Source organism: Chrysemys picta, chromosome 4 (genome assembly GCF_011386835.1).
Source record: "Chrysemys picta bellii isolate R12L10 chromosome 4, ASM1138683v2, whole genome shotgun sequence".
Classification (NCBI taxonomy): domain Eukaryota; kingdom Metazoa; phylum Chordata; order Testudines; family Emydidae; genus Chrysemys; species Chrysemys picta.
In genome coordinates, this window is record NC_088794.1 from 80,969,197 (window position 1) to 80,986,346 (window position 17,150).

General features: G+C 46.4%; 1 long non-coding RNA gene across 1 annotated transcript in view; it reads right to left on the bottom strand.

Moving 5' to 3' along the window:
- Positions 1 to 12,185, bottom strand: part of LOC135983111 (uncharacterized) — a 35,955-nt gene extending 23,770 nt beyond the window's left edge. The window contains exons 1-2 of the long non-coding RNA XR_010600601.1: positions 11,807 to 12,185; positions 8,555 to 8,611 (exon numbers count right to left, since the gene is read on the bottom strand). This is a non-coding gene — a long non-coding RNA (uncharacterized LOC135983111). The remainder of the gene's footprint in view (positions 1 to 8,554; positions 8,612 to 11,806) is intronic.
- Between the last annotated feature and the right edge of the window lie 4,965 nt (positions 12,186 to 17,150).

A 17,150-nucleotide genomic window follows, 5' to 3' on the forward strand; every position in this document is an offset into this window, starting at 1 on the left:
AGAGAGCAAGCGATTTGTGTATACTGAATCCAAATCCACAGTGGTTTATAAAGTCCTATTAACCATGTGGTCATGATTAGAATAAGTATGAGTTATGGTCAATGACAAGTATACCCCCTGCTTAGCCCCCTCCTCAAACACCTGATATATATGATGGGTGCAGACTCAGTATGACCACTGACCTGTATCACAGTTCTTTTTTAACCCCTTCTGGTCCTGAGGGAAAAGAAAGAAAGGGATGAACACAGCTTGACCATATCTGATAACTCTATCACTCAGGGATGCCTATCAAATGGTGTAGCCGCTCTTGCCATCCCACTTCTTTATTTCAAGCTCCCACTGCTGCGCTCAGGGGGCTGCATATACTCTGCTGAGCTGTTGCTAACTTAGCCACTTCTCCTCCTTCCAGCTTGTGGGCCAGATCCTTCTCTCTCCAATTACTCTGGTGCACAATAGGAAGTATCTCCTGTGGCTTCAGTGGAGTTACTCTAGATTTGCACTGGTGTAACTCAGAGCAGAATTTGGCCCTACATGTTCATGATCTGTCATTGTGTTTGGCTAGTTCTGAAGGAAAACACCAACAGGCTGGCCCTTATCCAGGAGATCATAATAATAACACCTTGCATTTCCAGAGCACCATCCAGTCAAGGATCGCAAGATGTGTCATTAACATTAATGAATGAATACCCCTCAGAAATATAATTGTTTTGATCCCCATTTTAAAGGTGAGCTAAATGAGACACAGAGTAGTGAAGAGACATACCCAAAGTGAATTATGATGTCTGTGGCACAGATAGAAGGAGAACCCAGTGAAACTGAATAGGAATAGGAAGTAAAACTAACTGGGCTAGTTTCATGGTCAGATCAGAGAAGGAAACAAATGGTGAAAAAAGAAATGTGATTTTTAATATTCTTTCCATTTTAATCACCTCAGGCATTAGGAATAACCCAGGGAAGGAAATTTAAATATATATGTATGATTTCTATTTTGACAGCATCTCTTTAAAGTAGCGGAACATAATAGTGCACAAATTGTGAGGTATTCATATATCCTGGGACAGTTCCTTATATTTGGTAAATTAATCAATGGACCTATGCCAATTTACATCAGCTGAGGGTCTGCCCTACTGTCTCAGTTAATGAAATGAGAAGGACAATAAAGTAACCCAACCAGATGAGGACAATTATGAGTCATACCTACAAAGGTGTAGTTTACACTCTCTGCTCTGATGAACCTCACTGCTTAATTAATTATTCCAATTATTTTCTTATATTTTTAAATGAACATTTTATAATGGCAATAAGACACAGGAGAGAGAGGATGGTTTTGCTGTATAGATTCTGGCCTGTTGCCTAATGATACAAGTATTTGTACAATCACTGTCACACAATTCATACTGTATTATGTGATTAATTCTCTGGAATGGTTCTCTTGGCTTCAGTGCTATGTGTCACTCTTCTTTTCATTGACTTCAGTGGAGCTAAACTGATTACACCAGCTGAGGTTCTGGCCTGTTCTTCTTCAGGTATCTCTTCTTCCATCAGCCTTTAGGTAATATTATTTCCACTTGCTAGCTACAATGAGGAACCAAATCTTGTTCTTCGGGGCATGTTATAAATTGATCACCTTAGGGGTCAGTAAGGACTTTCCTTCCTTTGTTATTGCTGCACAATTGACCTGAAGCATTGTCATTTGCCTTTTCTGAAGTATGAGGTAGCTGGGAGTAGGTTCTAAGCTGCATGGATCAATGGCCCGATCCAGTAAAGCTTGGGGTGGGACGTCAGTTTAGATGGCACAATAGCTTGTACAGTTTGGCAGAATGCAGGCTATTGAAGAAAACTTGAAATTTAGAAACTCTTACTACCAGGACTCAAATGTATCTCTCTGTAGGCAGCATTCAATGTGAAGTGCACTGGAACCTAGCATACACATACACTCCACTCCAACCTCCTCCCACCAAAAATACACAGCCCCCAAACTAGCACCATGACAATTCAGGTCCCAGAGCAAACACCTGCTCCTCTACATAGGTATTCATCCACTTCCCCTTCCAGCACTCCCCTGTCATCAAACACAACCATGCACCCAGCCTCCACACAAACTGACACAACCATTCAGCTTCAAATGCAAGCACATGCATTCCCTCCTCTGACAAATACCCCCACCCACTCCCTGCTTCTACAACCCCTTAAATGACCCAGTTTGCCTGCAAGATTCCCATTCCTTTATGCATTCCCATCTTTGTGCAGTAATGGGAGAAACATCCTCTAACAGGAGCCTGGCTAGGCCTCTCCTCCATCATTGGGACCTGGAGAGCTACAGACAGCAAGGACTGAGATATAAATAAAAATGTGGTCAAGACAATGCTAAAAAAATGACCTAAAAGGCAAAAGTCAAAGATAAATAAGAACAGTCCGTGTAAACTGTGTGCTCATCTTAACAATAAACAGAGTGGCAGCGGAGCAGGGACTTGAAAGGGTTCCCCTCAGCAAAGATGAATGGTTTACTGAAGCTGCTCCGGGTTCTGTGCTAGGGGGTTCAGCATGAGTAATTGGGTGTTAGAAGTGCTTGCTCACAACAAGGGCCTGTGCACACCAGCTCCAGGGAGAGGGGATCGCTCAAGTTATTTATTGTTTCGTTTACTCATTAGCTTGGCATCACTGTAAACCTCCAGCTACAGCACATGGTGGCTTTGAACTGGCGCCCTAGGTGTCATGGACATTGTGACATGGAGTTTTGATGTGTGCCCCACAGCTCCCATAGGATTTCCGCTCTCCACTCTGTGCAGCCGAGCTGTCCGGCGGGGGATAAATCACCCTCTCCACCCCAGAACAGCTCGGGGGTTTATGGGTATTATCTATCATTGTATAGTCCTCATCTGGACATGTGCAAGCTTACTGTCTCTCAACAGTCAGGGCAGGATTTCACTGTGCTGGGAAAGCTAAACGTGGGGAGCTGTGGCCTCATGGGCTTCCCCAGCATTTCTATATATCACAGGCAGTGTGTGAAACTGGAGACAGGCTGTGGGGACTGGACAGATATAGCAGCGTCTGCTCATGACAGACAAGACTTCCAGAGGACTGCTGTCTTCATAAAGGCAGGTCTGTGGCGTGCTGTTCTTCTGCTCTGCAAGGGGAGAGGGCAAAAGGAATCATCATCATCCCCCTGTGGCATCTGCCAGCACAGCTTGTCAAATTTATGCTCCTTTTCTCTCCTGAGCATGGGGGACTCATCCCCTGCTAGCACTCCTTGGCCTTGTCTACACTGGGAAAATACATCCTGTTAGAAAACATGTCAGCTAACACGATGGTAACCCTTATTTTGTCCTTACTGTGAACAAGGACAGACATATTTAAAAATGTTTGCTCATGGTTAAGTCGGGGGTGGGGGAGATGTTTAACCATGAGCAGCTAACATGTTTTTAAACACAACTTGTTTGTCTATACTAGATGCTAAGTTGTGTTTAACATCATGTTAGTTAAAACATGTCAGTTAATCCATTTTCTAACAGAAACACAGTATGGACGAAACACACTCTCCCTCATAACACCTCAGGGTCTCCTTCAAGACATCCTGATATTGCATCAGCACATGGTGACGCATCAGGGTGCTGTATTAGCAGAATATTAGCTTGCTGCGTCCACGTGCTATTGTGCTGTAACGCAATACATTGGCATGGTGTCAGAATGCCATTGCACCGTGTGAAATGTTACTGTCTTGCAACCTGATAACATTTGTAATAGGATCTCAAAAGGATTTTGAGATCTATGAGCTGCTTATGGGATGCAGAACCGCCCTAAGAAACTCTGGGCAATCCCAGGCTTCTGGTTCACCTTGCCTGTAGGTAGCAGTGTAGCAACATGTATATTACAATATCCTTCTCAAGTCTGCCCTGGGATGTCAATCTGCTTGGCTTTCTCTCTCATTGTAACATGTGGGACTTGGTGAAGTTACAATGACTTGACATAGCGTATCAGTTGGTATGCCAGCAGCAGGGGGGTGTAGCCTAATAGTAATAGGGGCACATCATAAAAATGGACACAGATAGATACTGTTTGCAGTGTTGTAGCCATGTAGGTCCCAGGATGTTAGAGAGACAAGGTGAGTGAAGTAATGTCTTTTATTGGACCAACTTCTGTTGGTCCGAGAGACAAGCTTTCCAGCTACACAGAGCTCTTCTTCAGGACCAGATCAGAGACCTTCAGGTACTAAAGAAGAGCTCTGTGTAGCTCAAAAGCTTGTCTCTCTCACCAACAGAAGTTGGTCCAATAAAAGATATGACCTCGCTCACCTTGTCTCTTAGGCTTGGTCTACACTAAACCCCCAAATCGAACTAAGGTACGCAACTTCAGCTATGTGAATAACGTAGCTGAAGTTCGAAGTACCTTAGTTCGAACTTACCTCGGTCCACACGCGGCAGGCAGGCTCCCCCGTCGACTCCGCGGTACTCCTCTCGCCGAGCTGGAGTACCGCAGTCGACGGCGAGCACTTTCGGGTTCGACTTATCGCGTCCAGACAAGACGCGATAAGTCGAACCCAGAAGTTCGATTGCCAGCCGCCGAACTAGCGGCTGGGTATAGACGTACCCTTAGCTGGATAGACAGAGCTTGGATACCTAAGTGATGAGTACAATACAGACAGAATAGGAACTTGCTGATAAAAGAAACACAATAGCCTTTCAGTTCCTCCTCTCAGACAAACCATCTAATCAGATAAAAGCCTTAGTAAACTGATAGGCCTTGCAATGTGCACTGAAAGCCAGGAGACTCTGTGGGATCAAGCTTTGGGGCAGGAAGAAAGATCAGTAGTCGAGAGCTCTTCATTGAGAAAGACCCTACCCTCTGTAAGAAAATTTAGGGGATGCCAGCAACAGCACCTCAGATGACAATTGGGATGGAGCATGAAGAGAGAATTGGTCTCTGAGATAGCCAGAACCTAGATCATATAGGGTTTGACAGAACAAAACCAAACACTCAAATTGCATCTAGAGGCAAATTAGAAGCCAGTGCAGAACTAGAGCAGAGGTATAATAATCTTTAGGTGAGACACTACTAAGAAAGCCATTTCTAAATTGCCTTCAGGGAATGCATTGCAGTGATCCAGTTTAGAGGGGACAAAGGGCTGGCTATAGTGAGGTCTGGATCTGAGAGAAACATTTGCAGTCTCCCAGGCAGATGGAAATGAAAACAAACACCCTTGGCTAACTGTGCCACCAGGACCCAGTTGAAGCCTCCAAACTGCAAAACTTATTGACAAATCCCAAGCAAACCTGCTCAGTGGAAAACCTTCATCATCAATCTGCTGCAGGTTCCCTCACCCAGCCAGCATCACCACCACATTGTTTGGACACAGCTAGGAGTACAATGTTCTCTTAAAAAGCAACAGAGGGTCCTGTGGCACCTTTAAGACTAACAGAAGACTTCTGTTAGTCTTAAAGGTGCCACAGGACCCTCTGTTGCTTTTTACAGATTCAGACTAACACGGCTACCCCTCTAATGTTCTCTTACTATTCCTTTGAGTACCAACCCCAGCAAGCTTCTCAGACTAATGTCTCTATAGCATCAGGGGCAGGTTTGCAAGCTCAGGCTATTGGTGAAGCTTAGATTTTAGCCCAAAGCCTGCACTGGTTCCTGCTTAGCCTCCCTATTCTGTCTTTGCTCAGCTCAGGCAGCAACTTCGTTTATCAAGGCTGGTTCATCCCATTGTTCATGGTACTCCCTTTCAGTCCATACCAATGTCATGTGCCATAGTTCAGACTCCCAGGGTGTTGGGCAGAGAGGCAGCTGTCTGGCATGAGAGGAGACTCTTATTAAAGCACAATATTTATATATCATCGTGAGCCCAAAAACTAAATATCTCTGACATGCCCTGGGTATTCGCCTCAGCAGCCTTCTCCTTGTGGTCTCTCACGCACAGGCAGACAGGATCAGCGGCCTGCTAAGACCAAGACCAGCTTTTGAAAAGTCTGCTGCATTCCACCCTGATCTCTAGCCATGAATATGCAGCAGTTTTCAGCTCTTCCACATACCCTGTGCTCCCTCCTGCTCCACCTTGAGCCATCCACACAAAGTGCATTTTAAAATGTCCAGGTAACCTGATTCCTGACAAAGGCGAAGGGCCCCTGAAAGGCCTCCAGGAATGGAATATTCCAGCTGAAATACTCAAGTGCACCTCTACAATGCAGAATGACAGACACATTAAAGGCATCTATTTCAGCTCCTTGGAGCCAGATGCCTCCTCCTTCCTGTGCTGGGCAGAGAGCCGGCTCAGCATGGAGTTTCTCTCCCATTTCCTAAGGATGTCAGTCAAAGGCAGGCGCTTGGAAGTTCAAGCGTGGCCAAAAGGAAGCAGATTTCAAAACACACCTCTCCCCCCTTCCTTGGCCTTTTGTTTCCAGTTTTCCCCCTCCTCCCATCAAAGAAAGAAACAAGAAAAGATTTTGGAGTCACCAAGCCATGATCTATCATTCTTTCAGAAGAGTTTTTCTTAATATTAATCAACACAAGCCTCCTCCCCCTGAGGGAGCAGTGATCTTGGACGGCTACAGCAGATTTCTGAAGGGTCTAAAGCAGAATTCCTTTTTTCTCACTAAGAGCATAGATGACTGTAGAGACAGCTGCCAAGTTTTCTGGGATGCTCAGAAGATAAATAGAAGTAGCGCCCTATTGCACATTACTCTGAATGCACAGAACACACAGAAATTCTGTCATCCCCACAAACCAAGCAGTTTGTTTGTCCAAAGAATTAAAAATATAGAGCCGGATTCTCCGCTTCACTAAATTTATGTTTAGTGGAGGGGGTGTGGGACCATAAGGGAACTGATAATATCTCCCTTATTCTCTGCCTGGTCTCTGGCCCTGAAATAGATTAGAGCAGCTTAAAGGCTACTCTACATGGCCAGCTACCAAGAATCCCCTTGGGGCTGTGTGCCAGCAGGAGCACAATATGCTCTGGTCACTCCTCCTCTTTAACCCTTCCTGGCCCCACTCTGGTCTTCTCCACCCCTTACAAATATCCAGTGCCAGGAGGATGGCTATGCCAGCTATACACCTGCTGGAGACAGCTCTACACTGGGAGATGTGGCAGGTCTCTGCTCCTTCTGTGCTGTCTGAATGGTACAAAGGGAATAGAGTGAGGCAGAAAATTTCCCCCATCCTGCAGCCTCTCCTCCATCACATAAACCCAACTCTGGTGCGATTCTCTGGTGAAGAACCAGAGAATGTCCTGAATGGCAGCAGCTCAGGGTAAGACACTTTAGCTCCTAGAGTTCACTTGAGCAACTTGTTGGAAAACAGTTAGACAACAGCTCAGGACCCTGCATTGTGAGAAGCACAAAGTATCTTACTGTTCTTCCTTACTCCCTTGGTTTCTGTTCAGTCAATTACTCTCTTGAGGTAAATCACACCTCAGTGTTCAAGCAATCTTTAGAAGAGGTCTGTCCTTCCCTCCTCTCACAATTGATCTTAGGGCTAGTCCTGTCTTTAGGCAGGGTTGAATGCATCTTCCCATGCTGAGCAAACAAGCTCATGATGCAGCTTTGTTACCACGTCCTGCCCCTGTATCTCAAAGATGCTCTTGTCTCCCAGGGACTCATGCCAGGTGTACTATCTTCACAAACCTTGGCATTCTCTCCTCTGCCCGCAATATTCCTTTTGCTCATCTACCATTAGCCTCCTCTCTGTCCCCCCACACATTCTTTCTGCTATTAGCTAGTTACTTAGAGCTGGGTGTCATTAGCAAACTAAAGGCACACAAGCCAATGTCTCCTTCCCAATCTCCCTAATAGCCCCAAACATGCAACGAACAAGAGCAGGGACAAGATGGAATTTTGCAGAGGGAGTCCTTGGGCAGAAGAGTAATTGGCCCAACCTACCCCCCCTGGGATCTCTCCAAGAGATAAAAGCAAAGCCACTGAAGGGCAGTCCTGTCTACTCCACTGTCTCCATTACGTTTTGCAGGCAATACCACCTCCTGATCAATAACACTGATGGCAACTAATAGATCTAATAACATCAGGATGATCACCTGATTTTTATCCATCATCAGAAGATAATCAATCAGTGCTGTCTCTGTGCCATAACTGGGTCTGTTCTTGGATTGACAAGGGTCAAGGAGAACTAAAGAAGCTGGATACTCTGTGAATTCTCATGTGAAAACCCTCTCAATAATCTTAACCAGCAAAAGGCTTCTCCTTTCCAGATCCTGCTTTCCAGAATAGACTCACTGCATTTACTCTACATCTCGTTCTAAAGGTCATCTGAAAATATACTTTGTCTCCTTTGTCTACACCCCTTAATTTCCCTCTCCCACTGTTATTATTTTGCTATTTAATGCTGCATACTGTTTAGGGACACAGTTTATTCAAACAAAGGGCTCAGTCCTGCAAACCCATATCTCACTCTTAGTCGTATTCGAGTAATCAGATTGACTTCATTAGTAACAGAGTGCAAGATCAGGCTCTAACGTAGTATGTGGCTGTACTGCCCTGCACAGGTGTCCTGACACTACAGTGATAAATGTGGGATAAATAGATAGATTGGGCAGAAGACTCACCCATCTTCAGTTCCACATTTTCTTCTGATGTGACCCCAGCAGGCTCCTACAAGATGGCTAGTCATGTGCAAAAATAGATATTTGTGATTTTGTTCTAAAATTCAATTGTACTTTTCCAATAGCAAATGAATTCCACAAGTTATCATCATTGACAGATGCAAATACAGGGACAGAAAACCAGTCTGAGGCATCATTGGCTCATTCTACCTCCAGACATTAGGACCACACAGGATACAGACACAAAAACTAATGATGGGAGAATTTTGATTTGGTCCATCACAAAATTCAGGTACTTCTCTTAATCTTATTTAGTCAAAGTATTAGAAACTCTTGATTCTGCAAAGTTGCCCTTGGAATCTTTCTGGAACTGACTTTGCAGCATGACTTCTAGTATTTCCTTCTTCCAGTTGAGCCAGGAATACCAGGAGCCTGATTTTTTTCTGGAGGTGAGGCTCTTCTGTTTCTGCTGATCCCTCATAAAATGGGTGGTGGAAAGATAAAAATAAACTAAAAACCCTGCAACTCATTCTAGAGGTTAAATAGAGATGGGCCATGCAATATTTAATAAAAATAGAGGGGATTCTATAGTCTGGCTGCAGGACTACAACAGACCCTGTGGTTCTCTCTGGTCCAAGTCTGAATTATTTCTACTGTTTGCATCGTGGTAGTACCTAATAGCCCCATTCAGCTATTGTGTGTAGCACTGTACACACACAGAATAACAAAGATAGCCACTGGCCCAAGGAGCTTACAGACTGAATATATTAGATCTAGGCCCCTTCAGACTTTGGGCTCACATCCTGACCTGAACGCCACAAACTCTTCTGCTCAGGCTTATCTCAAAAAAGAAGAAGAAGAAAAAGAAATAAAGGGAAGAGACTAATAGAGCACTATGTCTTTAAGAAGGAGGAATGCTAGATGCAGGAATGCAGCTGCTGCCAGCAATTCCAACATGCTCCTTATTATAGCAGGATAGATGGGTTGACAGTCTCTTCCCAGTTCTGTGGTTAGCTGGCTACAGGCATGCAGTCATTACTTTATATTAATGTGAGATGTGAACATTGTTTTGCTGGTTATAATTATTCTCTGAGTGATACAATCTTAAAAATTACAGCTTTGGAGAATCTCTTTTTCTGTAGTTCTCCCCAGGAGCCCCTGCCTGGGTCAGTTCCCAATAACATGATTTTCCAAGAGACTTGGGAATTTATTTATTAATGTATATATTTTTGAATTCTAATACCCTGTCACTTTGACATTCTGCAGCCATGCTGCCTGGCTGCCATATTGAGTGCAGGGGAGCACCAGGACCAGGCCTTGACTAGGAAAAGAGGCCCAAGCCTGGTTCAGAAGGGAGCCAGTGGCACTGGTTTGGGCTGAGCTTCTCCATCATTCTGCTGCAGGACTCAGGCAAAGAGTGGAAATCTTTCAGGTGGGCCCTTTTAGAAGAGGACTAAATAGGCTGGAGCTGGGATACCTCCTCTTCAAATGTGTCTGCTGATGAAATGCCCTGGGTACAACCTAAGGAGAAAATGGAGTCCTTTGCATGGGACCTGCCATGAGAACAGGTACTGCAATATACCCCACAGACAGAGAGAGCTTTACCTCCTGGCAAAGGCTAAGGCTTCCATGGGCCCATACGCCAAACCCTGGAATCCTCTCTTCTATGCCATTCTTATCGGGTGGAGAGAAAACACTTTTGAAACAATTTCTTAAGCAGTGATGAAAAGGACTGGCCTGTATTTATCTCCAGATGAGACAGCAGCAGTGCAAACTTTTCCCTTCCCCCCCAATACACTGACTGCTTCTTCCCACAAAAGTGCCTCACTCCTGCTCTGAAAGCTCTAGTGCTTAGAGAAGATCAGGCACGTTTAATCCTTGGCCACTCTGCTGAGTCTGCCAACTAAGGGGCCACAATTGGTAGAAGCAGTTGTGGTGATGGGTTCTGTGTTGGAGATACTAAGAGCTGGACAGAGACCTATCAGCAAGTTTGCAGATGACACTAAACTGGGAGGAGTGGTAGATACACTGGAGGGTAGGGATAGGATACAGAGGGACCTAGACAAATTAGAGGATTGGGCCAAAAGAAATCTGATGAGGTTCAACAAAGACAAGTGCAAAGTCTTGCACTTAGGACGGAAGAATCCCATTCACTGCTACAGACTAGGGACCAAATGGCTAGGTAGCAGTTCTGCAGAAAAGGACCTAGGGGTTACAGTGGACGAGAAGCTGAATATGAGTCAACAGTGTGCCCTTTTTGAGCTGTAGAAGTAGGGGCATTGCCAGCAGATCGAGGGACGTGATCGTTCCCCTCTATTCGACATTGGTGAGGCCTCATCTGGAGTACTGTGTCCAGTTTTGGGCCCCACACTACAAGAAGGCTGTGGAAAAATTGGAAAGAGTCCAGCGGAGGGCAACAAAAATGATTAGGGGGCTGGAGCACATGACTTATGAGGAGAGGCTGAGGGAATTGGGATTGTTTAGTCTGCAGAAGAGAAGAATGAGGGGGGATTTGATAGCTGCTTTCAACTACCTGAAAGAGGGGTTCCAAAGAGGATGGAGCTCGGCTGTTCTCAGTGGTGGCAGATGACAGAACAAGGAGTAATGGTCTCAAGTTGCAGTGGGGGAGGTTTAGGTTGGATAATAGGAAAATCTTTTTCACTAGGAGGGTGGTGAAGCACTTGAATGGATTACCTAGGGAGATGGTGGAATCTCCTTCCTTAAAGGTTTTTAAGGCCCAGCTTGACAAAGCCTTGGCTGGGATGATTTAGTTGGGGATTGATCCTGCTTTGAGCAGGGGGTTGGACTAGATGACCTCCTGAGGTCCTTTCCAGCCCTGATATTCTGTGATTCTATGATTCTATCGACTCATTTCACACAGGCCACCAAACAGCTATCAAGAGGAATGACTTTTGGTTATTATCAGCATGCAGCTGGATTTTAACTAGATGTGAAAGGCTCCCTGTCCATGACCACTCTCCTTAACTTCCCAGGAGGCATTTGAAACAAGCTGCTAGGATGGCATGAAAATTGGAGGTGCTGCAAAGTTAATTTTTCTCCCTTATTTTCCCCCTTTCCCACCCCATTTCTTCTTTGTTTTGTTGGAGCCTTTTGCCCTGCAGGATGAGGAGAAGGGGAAGGGATGTGTCCACTCCCATCTGGTAGTGGCGAAGGGAGAAAGCCCTGCCCTACCGAGGGAGCAGCCATGTGCTCTCAGAATGCCTCTGCTTTAAAAGCCCTAGAGTTAATGCTTACCTGATGTTGCATACATTGGAGCCGCACATGTGACACCCACATTTATGGCAGCGGAATCCCCAGCCGTCATTTTACTGCACACATCATAAGTCAGCGAGACCTCCAGTGCGTCGCCTTGGAGCTCTGGCTCTAAGCCCCCACCCCCACCCGATTTGTACCATAATCTGAATATTTAACAGTTCACCACATAGCATAGCCAAGCCATAAATCCCTCACTGGGAGCAGTGCTGGGAATGCTTACTTGGCGTGCTGCGGTGCCAGCTTGAAGCAGTTCTGCTGCCCTAGGCAATTGGAAACTGTCCTCCCCCCTTTTCCCAGTCATGTAGCCACTAACATACTCATCAGACAGGGGATACTGTCTGCCTCTACTCTTTAGCAATAAGCCATTCTGTCCCATACACAATGATGCAATCAACCACAGGACACAGCTATCCTGTATCTAGATTTCAGTTGCACTGTAAACATTGTACAGCAGCCTTACTTAATTATTAACAGGTAACAACTACCCCTGACTCATGATAGGGCTTGAAACCCAGTGTGGGAAAACACAGCCTTATTGTTGACTCCACTCTGGTGATATGCCTGATAAACAACCTCTGTGTGATACCATAGAAGAGATTAGTGGGGCTAACACCCTTAACAACCCACACTGGCCCAGCATGTGAAAAGCCTAGGTGAACCTTAAGAATGAGGGACAGGAGCAGCACTTGGGAGGCCATTGCCTTACAGTGGGATGGAAATGGCTGGGATGGATGGATGGACAGGAGCTGTGTGTAGTGGCCTTTACCCTGAAGTGGAGATGGGACTGACTGAGACAATGGCTGAGAATAGCTGAGCTGGGTGGAATTGGAATAACACATTCATGCAGATTACTTGGTAATTGCACAGAGCTGGTATTATTCATTAGCACATGAGTTGCCCTCTGGTTAGCAGATAGATAATCGGACCTAGCACTTAGTTGACAATTGGCCAAATTATGCCTTTCATGACCCTTATATATATCCAGGGCCGGCTCCAGGCACCAGGCAACCAAGCACATGCTTGGGGCGGCACCTGGTAAGGGGCGGCCAATCTTGGGGGGGGGGGGCAGCGCGGCATGGCATTCCGCGGGGGGGGGCGGGGGCACTCAGGTGGCGCGGCGCTAGGCGGGGGGCGGCGCGGGCCGCAGCGCTCGGGGGGGGGTTCCGGCGGCGTGGTGCTCGGCGGCGAGGGGGCGGTGCTTTTTTTTGCTGCTTGGGGCAGCAAAAAAGTTAGAGCCGGCCCTGTATATATCCAGTCACTCCATCAATTTCAGTGGAATGATTCAGTAGGGGACGTTTTCAATGGAATGAGAGCAGAATTTGGCCCATTGCACTTAGCCTGTATCTCAATGGGGACACAAGATGCCAGGAAATTAGTTCCCGAATCGGTAAGGATGTCGGAGGGCCAACCTACCCTGGCAAAAATGTCTGCTAATGCCTGGCACACACTTTTAGCCCTGGTGTTGCTTAAGGGTACTGCTTCCGGCCATCGGGTAGCAAAATCCATGAAAGTCAGTATGTACTGCTTTCCTCTGGGTGTCTTCTTTGGGAAAGGACCCAGAATATCCACAGCTACTCGCTGAAATGGGACTTAAATTATGGGTAGTGGCTGGAGAGGGACTTTAACCTGGTCTTGGGGCTTTCCCACTCGTTGGCACACCTCACAAGACCGGACATAATTAGCAACGTCCTTGCCCATTCCCTGCCAGTGGAAGGACTTCCCCAACCGGTCTTTGGTTCTGTTCACCCCAGAATGGCCACTGGGATGATCATGGGCTAAGCTCAAGAGCTTTACCCGATACTTAGTGGGAATTACCAACTGTCTTTGAGGATGCCAGTCTTCCTGGTGTCCACCAGAAAGAGTCTCCTTGTATAAAAGTCCTTGTTCTACAACAAACCGGGATTGGTTAGAAGAGCTGAGAGGTGGTGGGGTGCTCCGTGCCACCGCCCAAGCTTTCTGAAGGCTGTCATCTGCTTCCTGCTCAGCCTGGAACTGTTCCCTTGATGCTGGAGACATCAGTTCCTCCTTGGACTGTGGACTGGGGCTTGGCCCCTCTGGAAGCGATGCAGGTGCTGGGGCTGTTTCCATTGACTGTGAACCGCTGTCCGCTGGTGCACTATGTGGTATTTCAGGCTCTGGCTGAGCCTCTTGGGTAGGGTTATCTGCTGCTTCCGCCAGTTCAGGCTCACTGGTGCTCTCTGGCATTGGAGTTGTAGACGGGTTTGCAAGCGCTGGATTCAGTGCTGGCAATGGTTCTGGTTGCGTTGCCAGTTTTGATTCTGGGACTGGCTTTGGCTGGGTCTCTGGGATTGGATCCACTACGGCTGTTGCAGTCGTTGGCAGGGGATCCGGTTCCACTACCTTTGTTTGGGTCTGTGGTAACACAGACGGGGCCCTGGTGGACGGCTCAGGAACAGGGATGGGGGTGCAAGCTTGCTTAGCCTGGCTGCGGGTGACTATTCTCACCCTCTTGGCTAGCTTCACATGGTTGGCCAAGTCTTCCCCCAACAGCATGGGGATGGGATAATTGTCATAGACTGCAAAAGTCCACATTCCTGACCAGCCCTTGTACTGGACATGCAACTTGGCTGTAGGCAAGGTTACAGACTGTGACACGAAGGGTTGAATTGTCACTGGAGCCTCCGGGTTGATGAGTTTGGGGTCCACTAGGGATTGGTGGATAGTTGACACTTGTGCCCCAGTGTCCCTCCAAGCGATAACCTTCTTTCCGCCCACTCTCAAGGTTTCCCTTCGCTCCGAGGGTATGAGAGAGGCATCTGGGTCTGGGGATCTTTGGTGTGATTGGGGTGTAATGAACTGTAATCGGTTGGGGTTCTTGGGGCAGTGAGCCTTTATATGTCCCAGTTCATTACATTTAAAACATTGCCCTGCTAAGGTATCACCGGGGCGATGTTCGTTGGTGGAGACTGGTGTGGTGGGGTGAGAAGGCGTCTGGGATTTTCCTTGGAATGTGGGTGGGGCCTTGGGTTGTCCCCGGTGGTAAGGTTTTGTTTCGGCTTGTCCCTTCTGGTATTCGCTCCAACTGCTACTAGTTTTTTTCTTTTCTGCCACCTCCACCCATTTGGCTCCAATCTCCCCCGCCTCAGTTACAGTTTTGGGCTTCCTATATAGGATGTACCTTTCTATTTCCTCAGGAACACCCTCTAAAAACTGCTCCATTTTTACTAGGGAAATCAGATCTTCCAGAGATTTAACATTTGCTCCTGATACCCAGATATCACAATTTTTGTCAGTGTGGTAGGCATGCCGGGTAAATTACACGTCTGGTTTCCACCTTAGGGCTCTGAACCGCCGACGGGCATGCTCGGGTGTTAGCCCCATTCTGAGTCTGGCTTTGTTTTTAAAAAGTTCATAACTGTTCATGTGCTCCTTAGGCATTTCAGCCGCCACCTCTACTAAGGGTCCACTGAGCTGTGGCCTCAACTCTACCATGTACTGGTCTAAAGGGATGCTGTATCCAAGGCAGGCCCTTTCAAAATTTTCTAAGAAGGCCTCAGTATCATCGCCTGCCTTGTAGGTGGGAAATTTTCTGGGATGGGAAGTGGTACCTGGAGAGGAGTTGTTAGGAGTGGCTGTTGCATCTGGCCTAGCCCTTGCTACTTCCAGTTCATGCTTCCTTTCTTTTTCTCTCACCTCCTCTGTGGCTTTTTCCAGCTCCATCTCTCTCTTGTGGGCCTCCTCTTTGGCTTTCTCTTCTCTTTCATGGGCCTCCTCTTTGGCTTTCTCTTCTCTTTCTCTCTGCTCTGTCTCGAGTTTTTTTAATTGAAGCAGTCTCTGATGTTTTCTTTCATTTTCTTCTGCTTCTAGTTTGGCCAGTTCTATTTTGTTAGCTACTTCTTTGGTAGTCATTTTCCTGTTTTCTTGTGCTGGGTCACACCTCTCTGCAGTTGACTGAAACTGGGATGTACTCAGCTCTGGCTGCTGCTGAGTTAACAGAGACTTTCTAACTAGCTACTCCCGAGGATATAAAAAGAAAAAAAAAACGATTCAGCTTGTAAATTCCTTTTACCAGTCGTTTGCTCATTAATTGAACCCTTCTCTTAACAAAGGCTCTTCTTAAAAAAACTTAACACCTCTGCCTTCAGGCAAGGAGAGATAAGATATGCATCTACCTTCAGCTCTGCTTTCCAAGCAGCTAGAAGGAAAAAAAAATCTTACTGGCTTTTGGGTTTAAAATGAATCCCACCTCTGCCACCATGTCAAGGCTGCTTCCCCACTCTGAACTTTAGGGTACAAATATGGGGGCCTGCATGAAAACTTCTAAGCTTAACTACCAGCTTAGGTCTGGTCCGCTGCCACCATCCCAAAGCTAATTCCCTTCCCTGGGTAGCCTTGAGAGACCTTCACCAATTCCCTGGTGAATACAGATCCAAACCGCTTGGATCTTAAAACAAGGAGAAATTAACCATCCCCCCTTCTTTCTCCCACCAACTTCTGGTGAATACAGATCCAACCCCCTTGGATCTAAAACAAGGAAAAAATCAATCAGGTTCTTAAAAAGAAGGCTTTTAATTAAAGAAAAAGGTAAAAATCATCTCTGTAAAATCAGTATGGAAAATAACTTTACAGGGTAATCAAACTTAAAGAGCTCAGAGGACTCCCCTCTAGTCTCAGGTTCAAAGTATAGCAAACAAAGATAAACACTCTAGTAAAAGGTACATTTACAAGTTGAGAAAACAAAGTAAAACTAAGACGCCTTGCCTGGCTTTTTACTTACAAGTTTGAAATATGAGAGACTTGTTTAGAAAGATGGGGAGAACCTGGATTGGTCCCTCTCAGTCCCAAGAGCGAATGACTCCCAAACAAAGAGCACAAACAAAAGCCTTTCCCCCGCCCCCCCAAGATTTGAAAGTATCTTGTCCCCTTATTGGTCCTTTGGGTCAGATGCCAGCCAGGTTACCTGAGCTTCTTAACCCTTTACAGGGAAAAGGATTTTGGAGTCTCTGGCCAGGAGGGATTTTATAGTACTGTACACAGGACAGCTGTTACCCTTCCCTTTATAGTTATGACAGCACTGGTGCACACTTGTGCAGTGACTCTCAGGATGTGCAGTGCCACAGAGATGAACAGTGCCACGGGGTATGTCTACACAGTGGCTGGGAGGTGTGATTTCCTGTGCAGGTAGACAGACACACATTAGCTGTGCTCAACCTACCATCTGAAAATAGCACTGTGGCTGCATGGGCAGCAACTCCCACTAGCCACCTGAGTACAAGCACACCCAACCCCTGGGTACATACTCAGATAGCTAGCTCAAGCTGCTGCTTGTGACACGGCAGCCACACTGCTATTTTTAGACACT